The sequence below is a fragment of the Typopeltis vanoorti genome, chromosome 2, assembly GCF_054136105.1.
Source record: "Typopeltis vanoorti isolate ZY-2024b chromosome 2, IOZ_Tvanoo_1.0, whole genome shotgun sequence".
Lineage (NCBI taxonomy): Eukaryota > Metazoa > Arthropoda > Arachnida > Uropygi > Thelyphonidae > Typopeltis > Typopeltis vanoorti.
Genome location: NC_143550.1, coordinates 82482925 through 82495278, shown reverse-complemented (window position 1 = coordinate 82495278; position 12354 = coordinate 82482925). Strand labels below are relative to the sequence as shown.

General features: G+C 36.6%; 1 protein-coding gene across 8 annotated transcripts in view; it reads left to right on the top strand.

Annotated features, from left to right (window-relative positions):
* Positions 1–12354, top strand: part of Upf2 (UPF2 regulator of nonsense mediated mRNA decay) — a 705876-nt gene that overhangs the window by 340989 nt on the left and 352533 nt on the right. The window lies entirely within an intron of this gene.

Genomic DNA, 12354 nt, shown 5'->3' with positions numbered 1-12354 from the left:
CCTCTAAAATGTTTCAGCCATTGAGACATAATTTTTAGTGAAATTAAATATGGAAATAGACAACAGAAGTAACAAAGCTGGTATGGTAGGAAATCAACTGATGATTAACTAAAATCAACTGATGAAGACTTAATTACTGGATCTGAGTGATGAATTAGAAATAAAAAAAGTTGATCAAACACTAAAGACTACAGATATCAGAATTTTAAGAAAAATTGGGAGGCTGAACAGATAGCATCAGTGGCACAAGCATATTAAAAATGAAGTTATTAAGAAGGAACGTTACACATTGTTAATATTCAAGAATAGAAGTAATCTCAGGTGGTATGGTCACTTGGTTGGGAGAGTAAAATCAGAAAGAAAAACAGCTGTTTATTGCCAGAATAGCAGGTAAAGGAACCAGAAAAATTTCAAGATTTTGGGTGGATTGATGCAGAGACGTGTGCTTTGGAAGACCAGAATATAAGATCTTTCAATACTGGACGTCTAACATGTAACAGATTAATATGAAAGAAAATTGTTTATCACAAGTTTGCAATAATGCAAACTTTTTATTTAAGTACTATCATAGTAACCTGTACTCCCCTTGATTGTATGAATCAGTGATCTCATGATGACGTACTGCCACATGCTCCTGATTTCTTTCCTCCTGAATGTTTTCTACCACTATTATGTCACTTCTAGCTTCATTTAGCTGTCCTTCAAAATAATTACTGTTGACATCCTCTTTACCTTCAGTTTTCATATCACCTTTAATATTACTGATTCCTTTTATACAATACCCTTTCCTTCAGTAGTTTCCAAAAGATTTTGTCACTTTTCTGATGTTTATCCTATTTTCAATTCTCAGAGTATCCTCTGAGTATCGCTAAAAAACACACGTACTAACCACAGTGATAAGTTTTAATACATAAACATTTCATCCCAAGTATCTTGGGACATCCTCAGTACACTAATTCAAACAATACTAGGAATAACATACAGTTAGGGTGCATGATTACAATGGAATCTCAATATGCATGCAATAACGTGCTATAGAAGTAAATTAAAAGATAGCTGAAGAAAAAAAAAATAATAAAAATAATAAAAAAAATTGTTTTAATAACATATATAAAGAGACTATGTTATACAATTTTGTATGACAATTTCCCATACTTTAGGAATAGTAAGAACATCGTTGCGGTTTCAATTTGGTCTGTGTAGTAGGGCTTCAGCACTTTCTTTATATAAACGTTCATGTTTATATAAAGATCTATGTAAAAGTTTTAACTTTTCCCAATGAATCCTATGGTTTGAGAGAGACCAGATTTCTGCAGTTTGAAAAGACAAATGGGGTCTTGATGTTCCAAGATGCATTTCTGAACAGATCTACCTGTCTGTCCAAAGTAAGACGAATTGCAGAAGCATGGGATCTCATAAACGCCAGGTAACATCAGAGGTGAGAGTTTGTCCTTAGGAGAAGGTAACAAGTTATAGATCTGGTTGATGGATTTGTAAGCAGTGGCAAAATTGTATTTCTTCATAATTTTTGAAAGACGTTCGGAGATGCCTTTGACATAAGGTATGGGAATCTTATGGGCTTCTTCTCTAGGTTGATGTGTGGGGAAGTGACTGATGATTTTTTGAGTTGTTTTAAGATTATATCCATTTAGTATGGCTGTATTTTTGATTATTTCTAGTTCTTGGTTTAGAGATTTTTCAGAGGAGCAGAATTTGTGTGCTCTGGTAACTAGTGATTTAATGATGCCAAATTTCTGAGATGGATGATGAGTGGAAGAATTGTGAATGTAGCGACCTGAAAATGTAGACTTGCAATAGACAGATGTGGCGATGGAACAGTCTTCTTTTCTTTGAATGTGTAAATCCAGAAAGGAGATACCTTGTGGAAATTCTTTTTCTAGCATAAAGTTGATGCGAGGGCGAAAAAGGTTTATTTTATCTAGAAACAGGTGTAATTCATGTTCGGGATGATCCCAGACTGCAAAGACATCGTCGACATATCGTGACCAAATTTTTGGTTTGGGTTCAAAAGTGAAAATTTTTTCTTCCAGGTGTTCTAGAAACAGGTTTGCTAAGTTTGATGATAAAGAAGACCCCATTTCTGTTCCTTCTTGCTTGTAAATTTTACCTTTCCAAGTGAAGTAATCGATGTGATAACAAATTTGAATAATTCAAGTATATCAGACGGAAATTTTTGACTTAATAATTCTACTGTTTCTTTATGGGGAATGTTAGTGAAGAGGGAGACAATTCTTTTTTCATTACGTGTTATTCCCACTTCCTATGCAGGGTCCGCGTGTTACTTAAATATGACTTGTGGTTAGTATCACTCTCAACCAACCTGTCGCCTAGTCTGCTGCTGGGGGGAATATATTTTTTGACTGTAGGAGCATATGTTCACTTGGGCCGGTTTGCCTGCTTGCGGGATAAAATATTTTTTATCCCAGGAGACTATTTTTTACGTGTGTTTTTTAGTGATGAATTCACCATAGGTTTCATTGTATAAAAACATCTTATTCCTTCACAGGGAACTGACAGCACAGAAGACCGACTTACTAGGCAAACTTCAATTAAAACAGAGTAAGCTACGTGCTAGAATCTCTTTTAAAAAAGTGCAGATGTGATAAACTCATTCCAACTTTTGAAACTAAAAGAAGTCATCAAATCTCCTGGTGTCCATAAAATCTATCAGAAAGCAAGCGATTCCTTACTACTTAATCAGTTACGAGTTTCTAAGCACGGATTGGCAACAAATAATTTAAAAATGACTGATCTAGAAGCAGAATTATCAAATATGTTAAATCAAGATCTGCTACAATTGATTATAAGTGTCTTAAAAATTCGGGGATAAAAGCAATATTAATCTAAATTATAAATACCTTATCTAACCGTCCACTAACAACAGACGAATTAAATGTTTCTCATATTTAGATTTCATACATAACATAGAGAGAAACATCGGCCATCTTTCCAGTATTGAAGCCAACAGACTTCGTTTCGAGGTAGCAAAAATAATCTATGATGCCAAACCTTCGGACTTAAATATCCCACCATCAGAATTGAAAGCTCTCACCTCCTTAAAAGTAATGAAAACATAATCATTACCAGAGCTGACAAAAGAAATACCACTGTGGTTCTTGATACCAATTCATATGATCGAAAATTGAATTTACTACTCTGAGATCGTAATACTTATGCCAAACTGGATTATGATCCTACAAAACGTCAACTCAGGAAATTAAATAAGTTACTTGATGAAACCTCCTCCTTAGATGAAGAAACAATTAAAAAACTCGAGACATACCATGGTAGACCTCCTACAATTTATGGCTTGCCTAAGCTTCACAAGGTTAATGTTCCACTCAGACCCGTCGTAGATTCTATTAGCATCCCGACTTACAAGTTATCAAGATTCTTATCTAACCTTCTCCGTCCTCACATAGGCCATTCAGCCTCTTCAATCAAAAATTCCACAGAGGGTCACGCAAAAATAAAAGATATTCAACTGTTAAAAACTGACTTGTTAATTAGCTTCGACATTGTCTCCCTTTTCACTAACATTTTCCCATAAAGAAACAGTTGAATTATTCAAATTTGCTATTACATCCGGTTACTTCGCTTGGAAAGGTAAAATTTACAAGCAAGAAGAAGAAGGAACAGCAGTGAGATCTCCTTTATCACCAAACTTAGCAAACCTGTTTCTAGAACACCTGGAAGAAAAAATTTTCACTTTTGAACCCAAACCAAAAATTTGGCTATGATATGTCGACATCTTTGCAGTCTGGGATCATCCTGAACATGAATTACACCTGTTTCTAGATAAAATAAACCTTCTTCACCCTTGCATCAACTTTACGCTAGAAAAAGAATCTCCACGGGGTATCTCCTTTCTGAATTTACACATTCAAAGAAAAGAAGACAGTTCCAGCACCACATCTGTCTATCGCAAGCCCTACATTTTCAGGTTGCTACATTCACAATTCTTCCATTTCAGAAATTTGGCATTATTAAATCACTAGTTACCAGAGCACACAAATTCTGCTCCTCTGAAAAATCTCTAAACCAAGAACTAGAAATAATCAAAAATACAGCCATACTAAATGGATATAATCTTAAAACAACTCAAAAAATCATCAGTCACTTCCCCACACATCAACCTAGAGAAGAAGCCCATAAGATTCCCATACCTTATGTCAAAGGCATCTCCGAACGTCTTTCAAAAATTATGAAGAAATACAATTTTGCCACTACTTACAAATCCATCAACCAGATCTATAACTTGTTACCTTCTCCTAAGGACAAACTCTCATTTCTGATGTTACCTGGCGTTTATGAGATCCCATGCTCCTGCAATTTGTCTTACTTTGGACAGACAGGTAGATCTGTTCAGAAATGCATCTCAGAACATCAAGACCCCATTTGTCTTTTCAAACTGCAGAAATCTGGTCTCTCTCAACAAGGAGTTGAAAATTGACACCATATAACTGTAGCATTTGGAATAGCTTCTCTCTTGGCACCTTGTCATATGCCTTGTCCAGATCTACAAAACTTAAATACAGATCTTTGTTATATTCCCATGATTTCTCAACTATCTGTTGTAAATTGAAAATCTGATCCTGACACCCTCTATTTGGCCTGAATCCAGCTTGTTCTTCACCAGGCTTTTCTTCCCCAATCTTTCTCACCCGTTTCTCAAGTATACTTGTATATATCTTACCAGGAACACTCAGTACAGAAATACCTCTGTAATTTTCACATTCAGTTTTATTTCCCTTTTTATATATGGTACTATGAGAGCTCTACCCCAATCATCTGGAATTCATCCCTCTGTCCATCAGTCTATGAACTATGCAGTGCAGCCACCGTAAGAGTTCTTTACCTCCATACTTGAGAATTTCTGGTCGAATATCATATACTCCTGCTGCCTTTCCACATTTCAGGCTTTTGAGGATTTTTCTACTTCAAGTATGGATATGTATTCCTATTTTTTACAACTGTGCTGTCATCACTGCTTGTTTCATTTAGCAATTTTTCGAAGTAATTACTCCATACTTCAAGGATGTCTTTTTTTCTCCTTTTCAAGGTACCTTTATCATCTCTAATTCCTCCATTTTTGAGCTTCTTCAACAACCTCCAGAATATCTTGCCACTTCTTGATATTTATTTTCTATGTTCTTACAAAAGCCCTCCCATGATTTTTGTTTAGCTAGTTTTACACAGTGTTTAGCTTTCTTACATTTATCTCTGTATTCTCTAAGAGCACAAGCTGACTTATTTGCCTGGAATGTTTTATATGATTTCTTCTTTTCCTTCTCTGCCTCTTTAACTTCCTGTATCCACCATGGAGTCCTGATTTTTCTATCCTTGCAGACAACCTCACCACATGCCTCTCTGGCTGAATCAATCAGGGTTTTCTTCAAGGCTTGCCACCGAATCTCCAAGGTTTGGTTCCTGTTCTCAAACTCTTTCATTTTTTCTTCAATACTCTTTGTGTATGTTAGTCTACAGTTCACATCTGAGAGCTGCTCAACTTTTATTCGCTTTAAAACTTTCTTAAATGTTATTCTTTTTAATATGAAATTCAATTTTATCCTGCTCAAGACTAAATAGTGATCGTTTCCAATTTCAAATTCTCTGTATACACTGTGGTGTCCTGCACCAGGTAGAAAACATCACTATCAACAATAACATAGTCAATGAGACTTTTCTTATTCCTTGCCTCTTCTCTCCATGTGAATTTGTGCACATTTACGAAGAATGTATGAAATTAAATTTGAGGGAAGGAACTGCAGAAAAGATGGAGAGACCAGATAAGAGAAGATCTGAACTAGCACAGTGTTCATGAAGAAAGAATTTGGGAGGATAGAAAGAAAAGGAGAGATTTGATCTTCCTAAACCAACAGTTTATTTCAGAACAGTTGTTGCTTAAGATAATTTCTTGGCATCTTTAATTTAATTTTCTTCCATTTTATACTAAACAATTTGTGTATATTTTGAGTTACAGTTACGTCTGAAGGTTGCTTGACTTTGATTCTTTCTTAAACTATTACATGTTTTTTCATTACTGTCTGAACTAGAAAAAAAAAAAAAAAATTCTGCCAAATGGATAATAAAAATTATAAAGATCAGTGGAAGAATTAGAAATTAGTTTAACAGGAGTGGAGTTGGGTGAAAAATCAATTTTATCTAGAGAAGATAACTTAAGCTTAGAATGAGATAAATATGTAGGATTAAGATGTAGAAACCAACTCAGATTATATTTAAATAGTGTTTATAAAACAGGGAATCCACCCACAGAATGGAAAAGAGTAATAGTAATTCTTATTCATAAAAAAAGTAATAATGAAAACCCTACGTGGTGCTTAAGGGTCAAAGCTGTATAATTGAGAGGAGACCTCCACATAACCTTTAAAGGAATGCGGAGAACCGACCATCTCTTCTGACCTAATGTCCAATCCTCACCTTCTCGTGGTGCACCCTGTTGGGTATCTACTTTGATACTGAACGAACGAGGATGGGCTGGAAATTTGGGATTTAGCCGACCAAATGGTATTCTTATTGGTTAAACTAAAATAAAAAATGATGGTACAGCATGACAAAATTTCATGCAGGCTGGGGCGTCGCCCGGTTAAACAAGGCCCCCGTTATTTTCGCCAGGGAACCAGGGCGAACAGTGAAAAGTCCGTTACTGGAACAAATATGAAAACAAACCCCAACTCAACATCACCAGAGTTAAAGATTGGTACTATCAACGTAAGAAGCCTGAATGGCAAAGAAATGGGAGCTAGCTGAGGAATTAGATAAGTACCAGATCGACATAATAGGGGTGACTGAAACAAAAAAAGAACAAAACTGGTGAGATCTTTCTGAGCAATAAATACAAAATGTTATATTCAGGCAATGACAATCTAAGAAAAGAAGGAGTAGCCATAGTATTCAACACAAAATACGAGGCTAATCTTCTTGAATGGCAGTCAGTCTCAAGTAGAGTCATGTGGACAAATGAGAATGGGGAACTGGACAATGAGACTTATTTGTGCCTATGGTCCCACAGAAGGTTCTACTAAGGTAGAAGTGGAGGAATTTTTTGAAGCTTTAGAAAAAGCAACTGACACAATGAAAAATAAAAAGTTGGTCCTTGTTGGGGATCTAAATAGCAGAGTAGGAAATGATTGTTAGACATACAAAAATATTTTGGGAAAATTTGGAGAAAAGAGCAAAGCTAATAATAATGGCACATATCTGTTGGATTTCTGCTCAGGACATGGACTGGTTATTACTAACACCATGTTCCAACATAAAAATGTGCACAAATTCACATGGAGGGAAGAGGCAAGGAATAAGAAAAGTCTCATTGACTATGTTATTGTTGATAGTGATGTTTTCTCCCTGGTGCAGGACACCAGAGTGTACAGAGTATTTGAAATTGGAAGTGATCACTATTTAGTCTTGAGCAGGATAAAATTGAATTTCATATTGAAAAGAATAACATGTAAAAAAGTTTTAAAGCGAATAAAAGTTGAGCAGCTCTCAGATGTGAACTGTAGACTAAAATACACAAAGATTATTGAAGAAAAAATGAAAGAGTTTGAGAACAGGAATGAAACCTTGGGGATTCGGTGGCAAACTCTGAAGAAAAGATTGATTGATTCTGCCAGAGAGGCATGTGGTGAGGTTGTCTGTAAGGATAAAAAAATCGCAACTCCCTGGTGGACACAGGAAGTTAAAGAGGCAGTGAAGGAAAAGAAGAAAGCATATCAAAAGCTCCTGTGAAATAAGTCAGCTTGTGCTCTTAGAGAATATAGAGACAAATGCAAGAATGCTAAACAGTGTGTAAAACTAGCTAAACAAAAGTCATGGGAGGACTTTGGCAAGAATATAGAAAATAAATATCAAGAAGGTGGCAAAATATTCTGGAGTTTGTTGAAGAAGCTTAAGAATGGAGGAAAGAGTGCTGTAAAAGGAGTTACAGATGATAAAGGTGACATGAAAACAGGAGAAAAAGATATCCTTGAAGTATGGAGTAATTACTTTGAAAAACATCTAAATGAAACAAGCAGTGATGACAGCATACTGGTAAAAAACACTGACCAGGCATGCAGTCACGAATACATATCCATACTTGAAGTAGAAAAAGCCATCAAAGGCTTGAAATGTGGAAAGGCAGCAGGAGTAGATGATATTCGACCAGAAATGCTGAGGTATGATGGTGTGAGAGTCTTACAGTGGCTGCACTGCATAGTTCAGAAGGCCTTGACAGAGGGACGAATTCTCGATGATTGGAGTAGAGCTCTCATAGTACCCATATATAAAAAAGGGAAATAAAACTGAATGTGAGAATTACAGAGGTATTTCCCTACTGAGTGTTCCCGGCAAGATCTATGCAAGTATACTTGAGAAACGGTTGAGAAGAATTGTGGAATAAAAGCTTGGTGAAGAACAAGCTGGATTCAGCCAATAGAGGCTGTCAGGATCAGATCTTCACTTTATGACAAATAGTTGAGAAAGCATGGGAATATAACAAAGATCTATATTTAAGTTTTGTCGATTTGGAAAAGGCATATGACAAGGTTCAAAGAGAGAAGCTATTCAATATGCTACAGTTATATGGTGTCAATGGAGCATTATATCAAGCAATACTTAGTCTTTATTTGAGTTGTAAGTCAGCAGTTAGAATTGAAGGAAGTACAGGAAGATGGTTTAATGTTAAATCTGGTGTGAGACAAGGATGTACATTATCCCCTCTGTTATTCATTATCTATATGGATCACATTATGAAGGAAAGTGGTATTAAACATGATATCAAAATTCGAGATGTTAATGTCAGCTCTTTGCTTTATGCGGATGATGTTATACTTCTAAATAAATCTGCTACAAGTCTGCAAGATTCTCTGACTAAATTGAATATCTGTTGTAATAGATATGGTATGAAGGTCAGCAATAAAAAGACAAAGACAATGAAAATAGGCAGAATCATTGAAAATGTCGACTGTTTTATGAATGGAGAACCTGTGGAACAAGTAAAACATTTCAGTTATTTAGGCACGATTTTTACTGAAGATGGTAAATTAAATATAGAAATAGACAACAGAATCAGCAAAGCTGGTATGGTGGGAAGTCAATGGAATAAATTCATATGGATTAAGAGAGAAATTAGTTGGAACACTAAATTAGCTGTATACAAGGCAGTGTTCAAACCAGTTTTAACTTATGGATCTGAGAGCTGGGTCAGAAGTAAAAGACTTGACCAAAGACTAGAGACCACAGATATGAGAGTCCTGAGAAAGATTATAGGCGTGAACAGATGGCATCAATGGCAATATCATATTAAAAACGAGGATATTAGGAAAGAACTTGACATTGTCAGCATCCAGGAATGCGTTAGCAGAGCTAATCTCAGGTGGTATGGTCACTTAAACAGAATGGGCGAGGAAAGATTAGCAAAACAAGTGATCTTTGCCAAGTTGGCAGGAAAACGACTGACCAAGATATAGGTGGATTGATACGGTACAAAGTGCCTTAGACGATAGAAATATAAGATCTGATAATGTTGGAGTCTTGACAAGTAACAGACTGATTTGGAGGAAAATTGTAGATAGGAAATTAATAATGATGTAATTTTTTTCATGTAGTACTATCATATCCTGTACACCCCTTGAGTGAACATGGCAGGAATTTAATAATGATGATGATGATATGATACTCATTTTTATCCTGCTCAGAAATAAAGAGATAATCACTTACTTCAAAGTCTCTGGATACTCTTGTTTTCTGAACCAGTATTAAAATATTTCTTTTAACAAAAACATAGTGAATGAGATTTCTCATTTATTAATGTATTCTCTCCATGTGAATTTTCGCTCATTTTTGATATTTGAGCATGGTATCAATAATGACTAGCCCATATCCCGAATGGAAATCAAGCAGGTACTTCCCATTATTTATAGCTTCTCTTTTTCTCCCGACTTTCCTAAAACATTGTGATATGTTTGGTATTAATTTCTGCTATGTTGTAAAGATTGCCATAAATAAAACCAACTTTTCCTTTTTCATTATGTCAGCCGCCTTCTTTTTATGTTCAGCCCATTCACAACAGGTGGGTTGGTCAACTTGTATTACAAGAGTACCATGTATGGGAAGAGAAGTGGGAAACGAGGAACTTGTTCATGTGCATTATATTCCTTGGGGAAGACATGGGAGGAAAGGCTGTTCCACAATACAGTTGGATGAAAGAAGACGAAGAGACATTTGTTCTGCGAGTATGAAGTTTGACTATGAAGGGATGTTTGGTCATAGCTGCATGTGTTTTGATGGATTTGGTACAGAGGGAAGGAATTATTGATGATAGTTCTGATGAGTATTTACCATGGAAATATTTATAGAAGATGCATGCAGTAGATACTAGGCACCTGTGTGAGAGTGGCTGGAGTGAGTTGGTAAGCGATGAGTTAATTAGTCTGACTGCTCCCTTCTGTTCTGTATTGCATTGAATATTTTTAGGGGCACCTTCCCAGAGGTGCAAGCAGTACTCAATGAATTGGTAGATATGTGATTTGTACAGGATCAATAGCTGTTTGGGAGTAAAGTAATGAATATTACTTTACTCCCATACAAGCCTTAATGAATAAAGCCTTGAATAAAAGAGGAATGCTAATTTTTTGAATGCCAAGGAGGCAATGGTTGTAATTTGTTTATGCCAAGAGAGTCTTGATGTCAAGCTAATACGAAGCAGACAGATCTCCTCCTGCCTAGAGATCTGGGGGTTTTCGAAGGTAAAGGTGTTATAGTGTGGTTTTTTTAATGGAAAATAAGGCAGAACTGTTTTTTCAGGTGTTGAAATTGACAAGGTTATCTGAGCCCCATCAAAGAATGGTTGGAGGTCAGAATTTAGACTTGCAGAGGTAGTTGCTCTGTGGATTGTGGTTTGTTTGGTGCATGGTTTGTCAAGTGAGGAGGAGGATTGTAGTGTACTGTCATCGGCAAAACCGTATCGGATTGGTAGTCAACTGGAGCAGGTCATTGATGAATAGACGAAACAGGGTCTGTGAGAGGACAGAACCTTGTGGTACCCTAACATTAGTTGCATAGTTAGAAGATAGAGAATCATCAACCATCACACACAAAGTCTATCCAGTGAGAAAACTGTCCACCCAGTTGCAGAAGTCATGGAACAGACCAAATGATTATTATTATTATTTGACACCTCCAGGGAGTCCAAAGACTCATTGAGGGAAAGTGTGCCAACAGCATCGAAAGATTATATGCCCTTCCAACTACTAACCACACCCAAACTTGCTTAACTTTTTGCCTGAGCCATTAGTAGCAGAGGCTCTACCAATCGACCAACCTTTGCTGGCTGAAGGCTTAATAGGCCCTTGTGTCCCAGACCCAGGCAAAAGCCTTGGAGATGTCTAGTGCAACTACTTGTGATTAGCCAAACTTTTCCATAGTGCTTATCCACAGGTTGTGATGAAGGTAAGCAGATCCTTCTGTTGAACAACATGAGTAGAATCCATACTGGCAATCATTTATTAGTTGAGTGCTTTCAAGATAGCATAGAAGTTGGCTGTTGATGTTTCTCTACATGACTTAGAGAGGACTGTGAGCGAGATTGGGCAATAGTTTGATGGGAATGGGTTGGACATAGGCTAATTTCCAAGGGGGGGGGGTAGGGTGAATGCTGGTGGAGTAAGGTAAGAGAGGTGACATGGAATAGGAGTCATTCTGGTGCACAAGTCTTCAGGACAGTTGGAGGGAATGCTATTAGAGCCATAGAACGTTTGGTATCTTATTTGATAAGATTTTTCTGATCACTTCCTGGTGAAAATTCAGTGAGGCATTGAGTGTTAGGTGTTTGGAATAGTTGGGGAACGTTTACTAAAATCATCTATGCAGGCATTTGATGAAAAAATTGATGCCAGGAGATTGACTTTCTCTGTGGGTGATGATGCAGTAGACCCATCTGGGTTCAGGAGCATTGGGAGTAATGTTGAGCAAAAGTTGCAGCTAACTGCTTTGGCCAGAGACCAAAATGTACAGCCACCAATATTCAAGTTTCCTGCTTTTGGCTCTTTGGAAATAATTTTTTGATGCATTGATGATTTTCTTACAGCTGTTTCAGGGTTTGGTGTCAACAATTAAAGAAAATGGAGTTCTTGAGGATAGCCAATTGTGGAATGCTTCTTTCTTCATTTGTATGGCTTTTGTGCATCTCTTGGAGGGCTTTACTTAAGGGATTGGGATTTAGCATGGAATGAGGAATATGTGCTTTCATTCCAGAGAGGATTACTTTATAGTGATGTGTTCTGTGCACCTGCTTGGATTGGAAGACCGAAAACAATAATTCAACCATGG